The sequence below is a fragment of the Brassica napus genome, chromosome C3 (assembly GCF_020379485.1).
Source record: "Brassica napus cultivar Da-Ae chromosome C3, Da-Ae, whole genome shotgun sequence".
Taxonomy (NCBI): domain Eukaryota; kingdom Viridiplantae; phylum Streptophyta; class Magnoliopsida; order Brassicales; family Brassicaceae; genus Brassica; species Brassica napus.
Window position 1 is genome coordinate 57093784 of NC_063446.1, and position 19746 is coordinate 57113529.

Consider the following 19746-nt stretch of genomic DNA (forward strand, 5'->3'; position numbering starts at 1 on the left):
GATTAGTTCAAGGTGGAATATCATAAGTGGTTATGACTAATCGATTCGATAAAAATAGAATAAAAAACTGATAGTCGTAACAAAGTTAATTTAATTGGAATTTAAACATAAAGTAAAGTTGATGTTTTATTTAGAGAACATACTTATACTCTTTAGTACTATGTTGACAATATATGGAAAGAACGGCATTTGAAGTTCTATTTTAGAGACTAATTTGAATTAAAACGTGTGTAATAAGCATAGGTGTTACCAGCGGGAAAGAACTGTTGTCAAAATGTTGATGTTTATATTTTTGTACACCCGTTTGATTTGAGCTCGTTTGATTTGAGCGGCCTTGACTAAAACTGTTGATGATTTCGTAATATTATGAATGTTGCCCCTCGTATATTGGCTAGCACATGCGATGATATTTTCTTTGATTTTAAGAAGTTTTTTTAATGATTGATAGTTGATGATTTGAATTCATTTTTTGAATTTTAATGAAGATAGCGATATTGAATTGGCATTACCAGTGTCTAATTATGCTAAAAAATTATAAGTAAAGTCTGAATTTCTAAATTTTATTATTTGTTAAGGTGGACCCATTAAGTCTAAAAATGATATTTTCCCAACTCAACTCATTATGGTAGAATGTGTAAAGTCTTAAACATTCTTAAAATTTTTCTTAAAAAATTCATTTATACATTGAGACAAAAAGAAGATAAATAATGTTATTCTAAAAATTATTGTGTAACTCTTATGAAAATTGCATCATGCTGTAATTTTCCTTACTTGTAATTGATATAATTTTGCTAAGTCATAAATTTATCTGATATATTAGTTAAGGGAATCTTTTATAATAATTCTGAAATGACAAAGACAAAAATTATCAATCAAATTATTAAATTATATTATTTTTATTCAGCTGATTAGACCATTATAATAACACAAAATTAATTTTTATTTTTTAGTACTATAGAAATAAATTGATTACATATTCATATATAATCATTTGTTTTATAGTTTATCTCCAACTGTAATACATATAATAATGTTCATTTCCTTAATGCGTTGGAATTTTACACATAAGTCTTAAAATCAATATTTAAATTTTCTTAATAATTAAAATTAATCTATACATTTTAATTTAACTGGGAGGAGACAGAGCCAACACCAATATACATCACATTTCCCCTTGATTGTATAATTCCTAATACTTCCTAGAACTTGTACTCAGACCGGGGTGACTTGGTAGGATGACTCCACCTTTCACGGCCATCTCCTTTGTATTTGCCACCTTTCAGGAGTAGTAGCGTCAAGAATTTGCATGGACAAAGCCATCTCAGGCGATTAGTCATGTATGCTAAGTGCTAACCAGCTGATATACTATTTTATATTGAAAAATGTGAATAATATTGAAACAAATTACTTCTTTTTGTATGTGTGTGTGTCCTGTAACCAATAGCTTTCAGAATTTGGAGTTCGTATCATAAGAAATGAAGTGAAGATAATAGAAGATCCATGAGACCATCCCAGACATTTGGGATGAATTGATCACCAAGTTAAGTGTCTGACACTGTGTGTTAAACCATCAAGTGATGGTTGCTCCACTGGTGTTGCATGATTATGGTTAAACTCTTATTCAAATGTATATTTCTTTTATTTTTGTTTCTTTAAACCTTGAGGCCTTTCCTGTAGTTCAGTACGTTTGGGTTACCTAAATAGTTAGTAAACTAAACTAACATTGATGCACTTGGATTTTACATTTAATTCCCACATAACTTTTGGATCCATTTGTAAGGCTCATTAAGACTGTCCAATTGACAAGCAGCCACGAAGTTTTGTAACCACAAAATCGTGTGTTACATAAAATGCTCAAGCAATCCCAAAAGCCTTAGAACATCAAAGTCGCGCTAACACAAAAACTTAATCGGCATCTACGTCTATAGTATCTGAAGACTAATTTGAGTTTTTAAGCGTTTCTCCTGCTCTCTGTAAACGTAGAGGAACTCAGCGGGTGCTCATAAACTCACCAGGTTCAACACCAGAAAGAAAAAAAACAGGTCGAGAAGGTAGCCTTGATTTACATCATTATCATTCAACAGTACCGGAATCAGTTCTCATCTCTTTAGTTCACCTTATACTTTCCAGTTTGACATTAGGAAACTGCAGACTCGCAAATCCAAATGTACAGCTGAAACATTTAATCACACTGTCAACTCTCTTAAGAGATTGTCTACCAAGGATTCCCAAAAACTCTTTATGCAAATGTTGTGGAGTACCCTGCTACATATGTAAGAGGTGAAGGTATGGTTTCAGTTTCTGTATCATAAATATAAAAAAAACTCGATGAACTGTCTGCATCCATCTGTTGCAAATGAAAAGAATTTTGAGTCAAAAAGCTTTGTCTTCCAAGATAATTTGAAAACCATTTTCTCTTCTCTCTCATCAAACGCAGAGCCAGACCATTCCGCATCGACACACCTTTTGCCACAGAACTCGGTTTAGACAATAGAATCTATAACAGACTCATACCAGGAGCTCTTACCGTTGCAAAATGAAAGAATCAAGACAACAATTCAAGTCTCGTCTCGGACAAAAGTTTATGTAATTACTAACATAATATATTATACCCAAAAATTAGTCTTTTGGCTCCCAAATCCCAATCTTTCAAGATGGAGTGGTAAGAGGATGAGGAATTAGGAAGATGGTTGAGTGTATGAGTTTAGTCCACGTAAACAATATTTGTAAAACACACAGAAACAAACCATTCTTTTTGTCTGACTGTGGTTGTATGATTAAGGAGGACGTCGATGGACTGGTGCCGGAAAATAAACCGTAAACGTAGATCCACCGTACTGCTCTGTTTTCTGTCTCTTTTACACGACCTCAATAGATATTGCTTCTGTTCTGGTCTTCTCCTCCGTTTTCCAATCTCTTCCTCCACCTTCAGTTTTTGTCGTCGCGAGAGCTTGTCTTAATCTAGCATGTCCAGTTTTAGATCTACCGAGAAGAGATATAACCTTGACGACGTCAGTGACCGCCGTTATCTAAGAGGCTGAGCTTTATATAGAAGACCTTCCACCGGTTAGATATGAAGAGGTTGAGCTGGAATTAATGCTACGGAGTGGGGCGAGTGAAATGAAGCATGTTAATGGTCGGATTAAAGAAGTAAATAAATGGAAACGGAAGGCGTTACAGAAAGTGAATCGGCGTCTGCTTCGTCGGAATGAAAAGAGCTCAGACCAAACAACCTACACTAAGTTTTGTGCTTAGAGACAAAAAAAAAACAATTGGGCCTGGACAAAATAACCTAATATAAGCCCAAATAGAAATTAATTTTGGAATAAACTATACGAAGCTCATAATGGTTGCGGAAGGATTATTGAGAATGGAAAAAAAAATGGTTTGTCGCTTTTTTTGAAGTGCCAGGTGTCCAAAAACTCCCCTAGATGATTGATGAGGTGGATGCCTAAGAAGGCAGATAGTTTAACTTTATTATTAAAGATATATAGATCCATGGAGAAACAGTACTAGAGAAGTCTTGTTTTGAAAGAAATATGGATGAGTTTAGACGCCAGTTGTGGACTTCCTAACAGCCACACGTTCACTAGAGAGAGAAACGGTTGTAATCAGTTCATGTGAGTTAAAGTTTTTTCTCTAGTTTGAGAAGTGAGGTGAACACCCGGTGATGAAATCAAGTATTCGTTTGGTTTCTTCCGACTGAATCAAACTTGAGCGATTGGATGAGGTTATATTAGAGTCTAAAGAGGAGAAACATCTCAACAAATACTTGGCGATAAAGATACAGAAAAATAATCAGGGAAGATGTTTAGCTACGGGCTAGAATGATCTAGACTAAGATATTGCAATAGAAATGCTAAGTCTAATACAGTTAGTTTTCCGAACCAACAAACAACTTGAATATATATGGACTGACGAGGTGACACAAGAGTAGTGTAAGTCTTCAAGATGTATAATTTATATTCCATCAAAGTTTTGCAAAAGTGCAACTTTATAATATTTATCAGGTCCCGCAGATCTTATGGCCAGTGGATCTTTCGGAAAAGTTTGGGTAAAAGTACAACCACTAAAGCTTATTCGAAGATTCACCTAAAAAGATGAAGAAAAAAAAAAAGCAGCTTTCTTAGGAGTATTAATATTCATCTATCATTCCAGCCAGCTGCTTTGTTATCTCTCGATGTGGTTCGGGAAAACACACATGTCCAAAAAGAGTTATCTTATCTAGTATTGTTTCTCTTCGGATCAAAATATATAACACAAAACGTTTCAGAGAAACCAAATGCTACAAAACAAAGCTCCCCAAGCATCAACTTATAAGCTTTGTTTTAAAAGGCGCATGGCGCTCTAAGGCGAGGAGGTTGGAGCCATGCGCCATGGCGCTCCAAGGCGCTCGCCTTATAGATAGTACACATTCAAACATATAATAGTAGTATAGAGCTACAGAGGAACTTAGAAATGCATTGATAGTTTTCCTAGGTTAAAAGCATGTTTACGTGGTAGCTCTACACACTATAACTGTATGGTTATGTACAAAAGATAGTTATAGAGTAGTTCAGAGTTCAGACAGTTAGAGTCGTGTACAATCTAATATAGTCACTATACCAGTTAGTCATATACACACTAATACAGTCACATATATACTCATTGATAAAATCCAATAACTAAAACAGAGAACTTGAAAACTAAAAATCTAAATTCAGTCTCCAACCCGAAACACCTAAAACTCTATGGATCTAAGCTTCATGTTGTGAGGGTCTATAAAGGGTTGGTCAGAGTAGTTGTTACATGGTTTTCAAGATGTTTTAAGGGTTTGGTGAAAGTAGTTTCTTAATAGAAACTACAAAACACGCTTTTGAAGCGCTTAAGGCGCATTGTAATTAAGCCAAAGGCGCAGTATGGCGAGCGCCTTACGGACTTAGCCTCGCCTTAGAGGTCTATGGCGGTGGGACCGTCGCCTTACTGCGCTTTGTGCCTTTGCCCAAAAGGCGATCGCCTTTTTAAACACAGCTTATAAGAATCTGGCCATGCACTTAATTATTACTGTTTGGTTAGACAAGATAAAATCATATCTTAGACCTCATTAGAAAATCCAGAGCTGGACTAGTGGTCCGGTACTGAGGGTTAGTTGGACTTCATCCTAGATACCCCAGATTAGACCCAAAAAACTCTTACGGATCCTCCATTCCCTTTTACAAAGTACACCTAGAAAGCGTTGATGTGTCATTCGTGTCCATGTGCATCTTCAGAATATAGCTTTGAACTCTAACACCACATAATAACCCCTGCTATCAAAGCTTCAACACCACCGCCTCAAGTGAAATGAAAAACTTCGAAACACCACATAATAACCACCTGTTGTTTCCTTTTGTGTTTCAACTTTTCAACTGATATATCATATATATGAAACTCATCCTTTGTGTTTGGAATTGTTGGAATAAAACGTGTTCTTCGCTGTATTAAAAGAGAATACTACAGATCTCAATGGTTGGAGAAGATAATTAAGAATCATTTATTGGCAAATTCCATTATTACAGAATCATTGAAGCAATTATGGAGTATCGCCTTAATCCTTGAATCAATATTGTAATGCAAAAACTTTGTAAGAAATAGCTTAAGATCAAATCCAAGTAATGCATAAACATGAACTACAAAAGTAACACTGAAGAACAACAAGGTACGCCATATATATTCTCAGAAAAGAACACAAGAAAAAGTCAAAAACATAAACACTTGAGAGCGTTGAGCATCGCAGGCGGTGCTCTACAAAGAGAAGAGACTCTCGATGTGACTGGGGAAAACTTCCATGGTGAACATTTCGCTGCGAAATCCACAACGGCGTCTAAACTCACTCATATCTCTTTCAAAAAAGACTTCTCTAGGACTGTTTCTCCTCGGATCGAAATATATAATATAACAAGCTTCACGGAAACAATACGGAGCAAAAATAAACTCACCAGCATCTGTAGTACCCCTGAAACGTATAGAATCCCTCCGTAGGTTATCACATGGTAAATGAAGAACAAAGCGTTCACGTGTCCATTCGAGTCCATGTGCATCTTTCAATATATAGAGTTTAACAACATCATAGGGATAATCATGAGGAACTATGGCTAGACTTCCCTCATAAGGTATCATAAACAAGGAACGCCAGCGATCCCCACGCAATTTTATGTACTGAAGTTTTCAGATTTGACATCAAATCCCATTATGACACAATAATCATCACCAAGAAGATGAGCTATATAATACAGAATCCCATTGAAGCATTGCCCATATCCTCCTTTAGTGGGGGAATGCATAGGGCAACGTCCTTTGGTTATAATTCTCCATGATCGATCCTTGAGCTCCCAATGTAAGAATCCGAGGCTGATCGGAATATTTATTAGTTAATACACAAAGTACTTTGTGTTTACCCTCCAATGGATCATATAATAAATAAGACGACCAACGGTTACTCGAGCCTTGTTCACCGGGATGTGGTAAGGCTAAAAACCGTCTCAAGGTTGGGTTCCAAATCTTTAAACCGGGTGCTAAAATCAATCCCTGGATGCTATTGGATCGCAAAAATTGCCAATCTAAGTTTGTTATTTCGTAACTGTAGAGTGGAGAATAAGTCGACCGTTGGGGTTCTGGTGTGTAGGAAAGAATAAATAATACATATTTTTCCGTTTCTGATGACAAGGTCCACCATAAGAGTAGGTGATCGTAAAGTGGACCGAGACGTGAACGAGTGGATAAAACTCGGGAGAGTTATAAAAGAAGACCACAGCTTGGATACATAGAGAGATCTCACAAGCAATTTTGCAGGAAGTCTTGAGAGTATCTCCAAGGCTAGCTAGATCAAGAGGAATATGGTTTAGTTGTGATATATCATCTCCTGGGCTCTCTCGTCTTCTTCTCTTGTTCATCCTTGACTTATTGCTCAACAATATTTTCTTCTTAAAAATCCTCATTCTTAATTTCTTCTAGTTGTATTCCCCCTCTAGGGTTTCATATGTATACACTTATATCTATTATTATAAAGAAGACTTTGTCTCTGTTAACGAGTTTTTTTTTGCGTTTTGATTCAACTAAATATGGGCATTCGCATAAACATTATATTATAAGCCCAAGAAGCTCATCAGTAAAAGAAGATGACGTCTCCTCTTCACTTTGTTTTTACGTTTCACTCCAGCAACCCTAGCCATTCTGATTCCCTCCCCACGCGATTCAGCTGAGAAACGGCAGCCGTAATGGCACTCAAGCCTCAATCCCCACTACTTCATCTTCAATGCTTCTTTTCTTCTTCTTCAAGCTCCCACATGGCGTCTATATAAGAGGGTTTGACAGTCTTAGCAGCCATCTATTTGGTATGCCTTTAGTCGTAGAACCCTAAATCTCTCTCACCAGTATCCGACAGTAGCTAAGAAACAACTTCGGTTCTGGGAAGCTCGCAATGTCAAGAAAGGCGGAGAGTTGATGGATGTCGATCTGGTCGTGCTAATGGAAAGGTAACTAAGTAATTTTATATTCTCAATTCTTGATGGATGTTGTTTTTTGAGATTGAATCTTTGTCTCAGTATACTGTTTTGTTTCAAATAATTCATAGCCCATAATCTTTCTCCTTCGTCTCCAGTCTTGCAATGCTACCTGGATCTTCAGCAATCGAGCAATCTCCATGGAACACCAGGGTTCCTCGGCCTCGGATCATGTTAGCTCAGTCTTGATGGCTGAAGCCCTAGCGGTTCGAGCTGCCCTACAATCGGCAATTCCTTTTGACATCTCCACGATCAAGGTCAATTCCGACAATCAAACACTCATCAGGGTGATCAACGGCGAGACTCACGACAATGAAATCTACGGCGTCGCTCACGACATCGGAAATCTCTCTGCTCTCTTCGCCTCTATCTCTTTCGTTCATGTTTCTAGTGTTCAAAAAGGCGAAACCCTTATCAAACCTACGACGTGAAATTCGGCTAGCTCGTGGCGAATCGTCGCCAATAGGGAAGCTCCAGCGTCCTCTGGTCTCTTCTCCACCACCCCTTCTCCCACTCTCACCATGGAATCCGGGATTGAAGCTCCTCTGCATTCGTCACCTACAGCAAAATCGAACAATGGTTCAGATCTTGTCGTCGACTCTCTGTCTCTACATCCGTCGCCGACCATGTCGTCTCCTGCTCTGCTGACCGCGTCTTCGTCGACTCTAGCAGAAACAGTCAATGGTGGCTCTCTGTCTCTACCATCATCGACTGTCTCTTTGTCTACGCCAGATCCAGTCTCTCAAGTCCAAGCCACTGATTCTCCTCTAGGCTCAGATAACACTCTTGCTCAAGCTACTGATTCTTTTTTTCTGTCGACTGAAAATGTCAACGCTTCCGTTAGCAACGGTTTGTCAATCAGCTTGAATGTACCACCTCCATCGCAGCAGCAGGTAGCAATGACTCAGGATGTCAACAAATCGCAAGCTCATCCATCTGAAACTGCTCAGGATACAACTAAGTTTGTCCCTACTTTAGGAGCTTGGGCAAAGCCCCTCTTCTTTAAGCCTCCTGCTACTCCTCCTGAACCAAGTACCCCTCGAGATTATGATCCGGCTCTAGTTGGAACTCAGTTAGCTACTCTCTGGCCATCCTTAAATGATGAGATATTGAATAAGAAACCAAAGAGCAAGCATCCAACTCGTACTCTTCAGCCTCCTATTGAGAAGCTTCCACCACCGGAACTAAAAGCCGATGGTAGTCTTCGATTCCCGTGGGCTGCAAGACTGAGCCCTCAGTCGCGGAATCTATATCGGGCAGCCACTCCGACTTACAGACTGGATGGTACTCCTGAGGTATCTATTCCTTCTAAAGTTCTTAAGCTAGGCCCTGAGAACAAGGATGAGTATATTATAGGCAAGTTTCATAGGTGTTCTCTACCGCCAGGTGGTTTGGTTCATGCGGTGGTTAATACAATATGGGGAAGAAGCTGTAAGATTAGCTGTAAAAAAATTGGTGAATCATCCTTCATGTTTCATATCCCCCACGAACCTACTCGTCATTGGGTTATTCAGCGTGGGGTCTGGCATATTGACGATTGCTTACTCTTTGTTCTTCCGTGGACTCCTGAAGGCTCTTTCAAAATTCCTGAAATCTCTACGCTTCCGGTCTGGGTCACTTTGAAAAACATTCCTGATTGTTGCTACTCTAGATTAGGGATAAGTCATGTTGCTTCAGGGTTGGGAGAACCGATTCTTAGTCATAAACCTCGACTTGATCCTACCAGCATGGGAGAAGCAAAGGTTTTAGTAGAGATGGAGCTGGATAGAGATTTTCCGAAGCTTATTGCACTGGATGATAAACAAGGTAGCATATTTCTTGTTAATGTTGAGTACACGTGGATTCCATCAACATGTGAGAGATGTGGTAATCTTGGCCATAAAGCCAAGAGGTGCCTCTTGCCTCCAAAGCCGGCTAGTGATCCAACCTTGCAGCCTCAGACAACAGATGTTCGAAGTGAGATCCCTGTTGTGGATATTGATCTTATCTTACAACAAAAGGACTGCTCGACATCTACTCCAGAAGTGTTTGAGAGTACTACCAGCAAGTTAGATGGACAGGGAGTTACTGTCCCCGTTCCCGCTTTACCCAGTGTGGAGGATGTTCATGACCTTCCTTCAGGTACTTCAGTTATTTTAGATGGTACTGGAAACCAAATACTTGGAACTTCATTCACTTCTTCTCACTTTCAACAAGAGAAGCCAGCTGATCTTTCTAACTCAGTGCCCACTTTGCCCAGATTAGTAGATTCATCATCTACTCCCATTGTTACACAGATTATGGAATCTTTTCCATCAAGCAATATCAACACCGAGGTCCTTGGATCTTTCGTTGTTGGTCCTTTAACCACAACTCCGAACCATTGTGTATTTCAGAGTCCTTCTGGTTCAACAGTGATAAGAGATGGGGATGAAGTTGAAATTGAGCCTTCAAGCTCGTTCAGCTTGACTAGAGGTGGGAGGGAATCAAAACCTCCTATCAAATATGAAAACATGGAGTGGAAGACAGTTCGAGGGAGAGGGAAGCATGGCCGTCGAGGCCGTGGCTCCTATCATTAGTTATTGTCTTTCATAGATTTGTTTTATCTAATCTCTACCTTCATTGGTTTGAGATTCTATCATCCATGAAACTTGTTTCATGCATACTTCTCTAAACTATAAGATCTTTTGGTCTTATCTTGTAATGTTTTATGTTTTAATTTGAAAGCCCTTAGTCAAAAAAAAAAAAAAAAATATTAGGGCCGACACTATAGCAAAAACAACCCTTAGGGCTTTTAATTCTGCTTGTAATGGGCCTCCTCTGGACTAAAACTCCTTTTATAATTGAATGCACTACAGTTGACAAAAAAAAACAAGCTATTTCTTTCTCAATGTTTATTTCGTTAACAAGATATGAACCCGTTGCGTTGCAACCGGTTTTTGTTTGATGTTTTAATTTAATAAGAACCATAAAATAATAAATCATTTTATTATAGTATTATGATTGTTTTTTGCATATGTTGTTTGAGATTTATTTTATAGTTAAAACATTTTTACACATAAGTTCAAGTTAATATTTGTATTTTATAATCATGGTCCATAGATTAGTTGTTAAAACTTTATACTAAGGATAAGAGAAAATACTATATATAAACATTTAAACTGAATACAATCTGAAATAAGAAATGAAAAGTAAAAACGAAATTAAAGTTAAATGCACCAATCGAATCACTGACAACATTATACATGTTCTTATGTATTAATTTAATATTTTATTAAATAAGTCTTTAAAATTTTATTTTGCTAGGATTTTTTAAAAAATAAAATATTCTATTTTATAAATCTTCTTTTTATTTACAATTAAAAAATAAGAAAAAATATTAAATACTCTTTTACAATTTTGTTTAAAATTTTACAAAAGGTAAATTACTGTCATATAACCTATTACAATTATCTTTTATTTAGAATTCATAAAAAAACTATATTGCTATCAAATAATTATTTTTAGTTATTAATAAATATTTTTAAAATTACTATTTTACAATTTGTATCAATACTAATTTTACACTTCTTTTGTTAATTAAATAATTTTAGTATCATGTTCATCATCAAACACTCTCTTAAAAATAATATCAAATAAAGTTTTACAATTATTTTTTTGGTTAGGACTTAAAAAAATATTATACAATTTTTTTTTGTTTAGGATTTTTTTTTATAAAAAAGGAAAACAAATATCAATATTCTTTTACAGTTTTGTAGGATTTAAAAAAAAAGAAATTAATATTACATAATCTTTTACTATTATATTTTGTCTAGGATTTAAAAAAACAATTCTATCAAATAACTATTTTCAGTTAATATTAACTATATTTAAAAGTTGCAATTTTCAAAAAAAAAAAAAATTCAATATCATTAATATTTTTACAAATTTTCTTGTAAATTGAATAATTGTTAGTATCATGTTTATCATTAAATCTTTGAAGTAAAAATTACTATTAAATAAAATTTTACAATTCTCTCTAGTCACAATTTTAAGATTAGAAAAGAATTTTCTTTTAGAAATATCTTTTATTTAAGATTTTAGGAAAAGAAGAGGTTATTTTCACATAATAGAGGTTTACTGACACGTTCACAATCTAATTTTTTAATTGACACTTATCACAATCATATCACGTGAAATATTTGAAGTTAATTTTGGTTTATATTTTGTAACACAAAATTATTAAAAAGTAAAATTAGTTAATTATAAGAAAAATAAGATTAAATTCACGTTTTTATTTTATTTAGACTTTTAAAAAGGAAATGAATTATTTTATTTCTTTAAAATTTTTATACAACTATTTTATTTTTAATAGAAAAATTCTGTTTAGTTATTTATATATTTTGTCTTATACATACACACACATATTTATTATATGCACATATACCCATGTGCGACAATAACAACAAAATTAAAAGTTATGCAAGCATCATAAGATGTAATAAGGATAATAATAAGTAATACTTTTCATATAAATACTATTGTGTTTCGTAAAAATAATATGTGGAAGCTTAAACCTAAATATAGATGTGAAATATTTATAGTTATTTTTTGTCATAATTGTTTAACATACAATTATCTATTAAAAAGGAAAGTTATTTGCTTATAATAAAATAATAAAAGTACTTTTACAATTTTTTTTAATTTTGTTTTTGAAAAAGTAATATTAATTATTTTAAAGTTAGTTTTTTCTTCATATTAATAATTTATTGTACTTGTAGGATTTTACAATTCGTTTTTGTTTAATATTTTTTTCTTAAAAGTGAATGTTAATCTTTTATAATTATCTATCTTTACTATCTTTTAAAACAAACATTATAATGAAAAATAATAATAACAATAATAATAATAAAAGTAATAATAATAAGACTCTTAAATAATATTTATAATTAATTTTTAAGAAAACTCATTTTTATTATTTTAGTATATATATTTTTGATTGTAATATAGTTTAACATATATCACATTTTTAAATATATAACTACCATGTGTCACAATCATGTTAATTACCAATTTTGAAGAACCAAGCTCAATATAATTTTTTATAATTATATTTTCATTAAAATTTTAGAAAATAAAAATTATATTAAATAAATTGTTTTCAAATCTATTTTTAGGATTTTGAAAAAAGAAAATTTCTAAAAACATTACTACTAAATATTTTTAAAAAATCGTTTTTACTATTAAATAATTTTTAAAAGTAGTTTTTTCAAAATTCGTTCTTATTATCTTATATATATTTTTAATCTTTTATATATTTAAACACATGTCGCAATATAAGAAGGATAATTATTATCAAATAATATTTTCCAATTATCTTTTGATTAGGATTTAAAAAAAGGAAAATTACAATTAAATAATATATATAATAAGATTTTTGATAAAATTCTTTTTTGTTAATATTTTAGTATATCTATTTTTAATTATGAGATAGATTAACACATGTCACAATCTTAAATATATAATTGCTATGTGTCGCGATCATGTTAATTAGCAACTTTGAAGAACCAAACTTTATATAATAAGATTTTGCTGAGATCTTAATGTTCAGGTTGTTGTGTTTTCTAAGTTAATTATTATAGTTATCTGATAAGTCATTAAGGGCTCGAGGGGTTTCTAATGGTTGCTATTTTCGCTGTAGTTATGATACTTTGTCTCTTGCATCTGAGAATGTCTTCACGGGTTATTTTTTTGTTCATAGTCAACTCTGATCCAGGGGCCAATCAGCCTGCTGAAAGCAGGAACCTTTTCCTGATGGAGTTTTTCCGCTTCTGCAATTACGACCACCTCATGTTGATGGCCAGTCAGTCCTGAATTCCTTGACAGTGTCAGAACTTAGTTCCTATGTTCTCAACTTCCAACCACAGTAAAACTCTAAGTCAGTCTCTTCCTTTAAATATTTTCTTTCTTATATTTTTGTAACTCATATCCGTTTTTTTAAGAAGGTACCGTGTTGAGATGAATGTATCGGATACGTCTGACTCTGATGTGTTCGCTCCTCTCATAAAGACATGGAATTGCACATCCAATTTATACCTCTCGAGGGTCACAAAACCGGAGGGTCACAAAACCGGAGGTTTGTGTTAGGAAAAAAAGTGCTAAAAGAAGCTGTTGGATTGGAAAACGATGACGAGGGAACAAAGAGAGATAGAATCATTGACATGCTGCTCTCTTGACCAAATTGTGATACACAACAAATGTAAGATTCTGATAATTCTCATGTACTAATTTTTTGTCATCGTTAAACCTTCAAATTAATACACTTTCCTAATTGCAGGCTTGAGATTTAGTTTACATTGTAAGCATACCAATGGTTTGAAGCAATTTATTAAAGTATTAACAACTGTGCATTCTTTTCAGTTGTTTCGTGCAGACTATTACGTCAGATGATCAGAGAAACAACAGCTCACATGTGAGAACTGATACAGAGAAATGTCTCACCAATGCATTTTGGGAGGTTCTCCTTCTGCGCATCTCAACCTTGGCGACTGGTTTCATTCCTCAGCTCCTGCAAATATATTTGTATGGAGTATATTACTATCAATCTTCTTCCAAATGTCTATTTTTGAGATTGTTAAACTCCATTTTAGTAATATTTGCTTCTATTTTACACTACAAGAAAACAGCGGTATTTTGACGGACGTTCCGACGGAAAATGAAATCCTCGGAATATCCCGAGGAATTTCCGAGGAAATTCCGAGGAAACACAAAATTGGGTTTCCTCGGAATATACCGACGAAATTCCGAGGAAATATCAATCCGTCGGAATATTCCGAGGAAATTCCGAGGAAAAATTTGTTCCTTGGAAAAAACCGATGAATTCCGAGGAATTATTATACCCGTTGGAGAGCCGTTGGGGGATTTTACAAAATTCCGAGGAAATTCCGACGAACTAGCCTTTTCCGTCGGAATACCGTCAGAATTTCATCGGTCTGTCGGCAGGATTTAAACTATAAATACAAGCACTCCTCTTCCTCTTCATTCACTCCATATCTTCATCCTCCCTCTTACTCTATTTACACACGAATTTGATTCATAAAAAATATGTCTTCTTCAAATTATTTTCGTTCTTGGATCGATCGACCTCATTTGGATCCGAACACGAGATTGCTTACGGAAGAATACTTATGAGGTATAACCGAATTCATGGGGTTAGTTCACCGACAACCGGAAGCAAAAACAGGTATGTTAAGATGTCCTTGCTCTAATTGTAAAAATAGAAAGGTTATTAAAGAGTGGGATGTTTGGACTCATCTATATTTGAGTGGGTTTACACGAAGTTACAAAATTTGGTATCATCATGGGGAAACTGATTATGAACATGGTAGTACTAGCGAACCTCAGCCAGCGGTTAGATTAGAAGAACCAATTAGAACGGATGTAGATTATGGTGTAGGTACTGAGCAGATGGTAAATGATCATTTTAGAGGGGAAGATTTACCCAATGCACAAGCTAGGAGATTTTATGATATGTTGGATGCTGGAAAGCAACCATTGTACGAAGGTTGCAGAGATGGTCATTCAGCTTTATCATCTGCTACAAGATTGATGGGCATTAAAACAGATTATAATTTGGCTGAAGACTGTGTGGATGCGATTGCTGATTTTGTAAAAGGTATTCTACCCGAGGATAATGTAGCTCCTGGTTCATACTACGAGGTTCAGAAACTCGTAGCTGGTCTTGGTTTATCGTATCAGGTAATAGATGTATGCAGCGACAACTGCATGATTTATTGGAGGGCGGATGAACAGCGGGTTACATGCAAATTTTGTGGAAAGCCTCGTTATAAAGATACGAGTGGAAGAGTTCCAGTGCCATATAAAAGGATGTGGTATTTACCTTTGACGGAAAGGTTGCAGAGGTTGTATCTGTCTGAACGCACAGCGCAACCAATGAGATGGCATGCGGAGCACTCAACAGATGGTGAGATCAGACATCCTTCAGATGCAAAAGCGTGGAAGCATTTCCAATCAAAGTATCCCGACTTTGCGTATGAGAGAAGAAATGTCTACCTTGGATTATGTACTGATGGTTTCAGTCCGTTTGGCAAGAGTGGAAGACAGTATTCTCTATGGCCCGTCATTCTTACACCATACAACCTACCCCCAAACTTGTGCTTGCGACGAGAGTTTTTGTTTCTCTCGATTCTCGTTCCCGGACCAGAGCATCCTAAGAGATCACTTGATGTGTTTCTTCAGCCACTAATATATGAGTTGCAACAACTATGGGCTCAAGGTGCTGAAACATACGATGTTTCGTGTAAAGAAAACTTTCAAATGCGGGCAGTACTAATGTGGACAATAAGTGATTTTCCAGCATATGGTATGTTGTCTGGATGGACAACGCATGGAAGGCTATCATGTCCATATTGTCAAGATAACACTGATGCTTTCCAACTAAAACACGGAAGGAAAACGTGTTGGTTTGACTGTCACAGGAGATTCCTACCACCTGATCATCCATATCGTAGGAGTAGGAATTTGTTTACGAAGAACAAGAGGGTGTTTGACAGTCCACCTCCGGAAATTTGTGGGAAAGATTTGAAGATACAACTAAGAGATTTTGGTGCAAAAAGGACGCCAGACGTCGGTGGACATGAACGTTTTCCGGTAGATGCTGTTGGAGAACTACATAACTGGCACAAAAAAAATATTTTCTGGGATCTGCCATACTGGGAGGATCATCTGCTAAGGCATAATTTAGATGTCATGCATATTGAGAAGAACTTTTTTGACAATCTCATGAACACGATCCTTAATGTTCAAGGTAAAACAAAGGATAATTTGAAGTCAAGACTGGAAGGGCTCCTTTTCCCATATATGTGCTCGTTCAGAACTTCATGTTGATGAGAATGGTAGGGCTCCTTTTCCCATATACCGACTTGATGCAGAGGGAAAAGATGCGTTCTTTGATTGGATTTCAAACGATGTGGAATTTCCAGACGGTTACGCATCAAATTTGCGTAACTGTATCGACAGAAAGGAAGGAAAGTTTACTGGCTTGAAAAGCCACGATTGCCATGTAATGATGCAGCGCCTCCTTCCGTTCGCCTTCAAGGAACTATTACCACGAAATGTTCATGAAGCAATTGCAGGGATAAGTGGTTTCTTCCGCGATTTATGCACGAGATCAGTGACTCTTGAAGGTATTGAAAATTTGAAAACTAACATAGCCGTGATTCAGTGCAACCTTGAGAAGATATTTCCTCCCTCATTTTTTGATGTTATGGAGCATCTTGTTATTCACCTGGCAAGAGAATTGGAACTTGGTGGTCCTGTGCAGTATAGATGGATGTATCTGTATGAGCGGTATATGTTCCATTTGAAGAAGATGGTGAAAAATTTAAGTAGGGTGGAAGGTTCTATAGTCGCACAGATGATCAATGAAGAAACTTCAAACTTTGCCGAGTACTACTTTCCAGCAGAAGTTCAGACCAAAAACAGAAGACCTGCTCGGCATGATGATAGAGGCGAACGGGCAACATATCATGTTACGGTTCCAGACATTTTCACAGACGTTGGACGACTTAGCGGAAAACCAAAGGACCGTCGACTTACTGAGCAGGAGCGCAGTCATTTGCAAACATATTTGCTCACCAACTGCGAAGACGTTCTTCAATATGAGAGGTAAATAAATGAGCTTACAAATTTTTATTTTAACAAGTTGAAATTTAAATCTTAATTAATTACATTATTGTCATCATATACAGGATTTTCATGGCAGAAAAGCGGTTCGAGTATAGATACGCCACAGAGGACGAACTAGAAGAAATGAAGCAGAGAGAATTTACTGGATGGATGTTTACTTATGTGAGTGCTTTAAACAAATTAAAATATATTTTATCACATATTTATACTAATTCACATTTATTGATATAACATATATATATGTGCTATTAATAGGTGTCTGCTGGTTTGGCCAGAGGTGAAACATTTGACGATTGGATACGTGAGATGGTCGTTGGACCAAACTTTGTTGTGAAGTCATATCCGAGATTTTGTACTCGAGGATATGCATTCACAACTCAGAAGAGGAGACGTTCGAGTACGACTTATGATGCTGGCGTTTGTTCTGCATCAGGAGATGATGTATACTACGGACACATACATGAGATTTTGGAAATCAAGTATTTGGGCATGGTTGGATTGCGCTGTACTGTTTTCTATTGTGATTGGCACGACAACACTCCAGATCGAGGTGTGAGAACAGATGCATTTGGTGTTACATCAGTAAATTCGAGGCGAAAGCTGCAATATTATGATCCTTTCATTCTTGCTTCTCAGGCCGATCAGGTAATTAAATGTTAATTATTCAGAATGATTCATCATCATGTGTATTAATTTATAATTTTTCTAAATGTTACAGGTTTGTTATATCAAGTACCCCCGGGTAAGGAACAGAGATGATCCATGGGTTACTGTTACAAGACTCAACCCGAGAGGCCGAGTTCAGGGAAGTTCTGAGCTGGAAGACCCACTACAACCAAGCACATCCGGCAACTTAAGTGCAGCAGAAGATTTAGCTGGAGTTGGCCTTGTAGTCGATTTAACCGACTTCGGAGAGGAAGCCATCGTTCACGTAGAGGATGAACCAGTGATTGGAGAGTTTCACCAAGATCCAGATTCAGATTCATCTGGTGATGATGACTCGGAAACAGACTACCATTGATTTTTTTTTTTTTTTTTTAAGAAATGCCGAGAAAATTTCGAGGAACACTTGATATAACCTCTTTCCTCGGATATTAGTTATTTGGTTTATCTAGCAAGGCAAAGCTGAATACGAATTAAAAACTACTCAAAACACAACCAAATAAAACGAAGAAACCATGTAAAAGAAATACGAACTCATAATTAAGAAAAAAATAAAAAAAAAAAAAAAAACTAAGTTCAAAATTAACAGAAAATAAGACCATAAAACGTTAGAATAGAAAAGAAAATAAAATAGCGCGGTCGGAAATCAAATGGCAATACTGGCCGGTGATAGCTCCTACTCCTCGTCTCCTGCTCCAGATGTTCCTGCATCTTTGGGTCTCTTGGACCTCTTTCTTACCCTGTGTGTACCACTCGAACCCGAACCAGAGCTGGATGGAGAGTTGTCCCGATGAACTACATCATCCTTTTGGCAACGACACGGCCTGATACGTGAAATGGCAGCCCAGATCTTGTGTAGCATGTCGTTGTTTGTCTTTATGCTCTGATCTCTCCAATGTTGTTGCTGGCGCGAAGTGGCGTTCGGTGGAAGCTCTTGCAGCTTGTACTGGCTGGAGTCTGATGGGAGTAGCTGATGGGGTTGTGAATCATCTGGAATGGCTTGTGCAGCCTCATCTTCTCCTTCTTCATCAACCACGGCCTTGCCTTTGGTCTGATATTTTGGTGTGAAGAAGGATGGCTTGTCTACTAGTGCGGTAGCAGGGGGTAGGAACTCAACTGCAGCCTCTGAAAGTAGAGCAGTCAGGCCGATCTGAGGCAGGTGGCAGTAGAGTGTTTTCTTCGCTCGGTCCTGGAATACGTAGACGTAAGGACCATCCCGATCGATCCTCGAGTGGGGACCAGCTATGAACTCCTTACTTACTAGAGAAATGACATCCAGGTAGTTCCAAGCAATGTTTTTCGATCTGTCCAGTGCTACCAGATGGTTCTCGCAGTCTACACCCACATGTGTAAGGATCCGAGTAATCACTGCACCAAATCCACATGCACTGCTCTTGGATTTGGTTACTTTCCCCTTGTATCCTGCTAAGTTTGCGGCCAGCACCGCTCCCATGTTGAAGGCAGTAGCAGGTGGGAATGTAGAGTTTCCAAATGCCGGTAGCAAATGCCTCACACCTTGGTACAGGAGGCACAACTCCCATTGCGTGACTGATGCGGCTTTGGTTGTCCCGTATAGCAATGAGCCAATGAGGCGTGTGGCATATCTCAGTACTGGGCTCCGGATAAGTGACTCCTTTGCCTGAGAAGATCTATAAACCGCTGTGCCAATCGTTTCCCAGAAGTTCAACAGCTCTGAAGTCCAATAAAGACCAGATGTCCTCTCCCCTGCACTCAATCCAAATAGTCCGCAGAGGTCTGTGAAAGATACCTCAAAGTATACTTTCTGCACTACGAATGCCAGAAAACCTTCCTGATGGCTATCATCGGGATGGCTGACGTATGCGGATGCTATGAACTGGCATACCAACTCCGGATAAGTGGGTTCGTTGAGGTTGCA

General features: G+C 36.6%; 1 pseudogene; it reads right to left on the reverse strand.

Moving 5' to 3' along the window:
- Positions 1-4617: 4617 nt before the first annotated feature.
- Positions 4618-6956, reverse strand: LOC125584575 (annotated as a pseudogene).
- Between the last annotated feature and the right edge of the window lie 12790 nt (positions 6957-19746).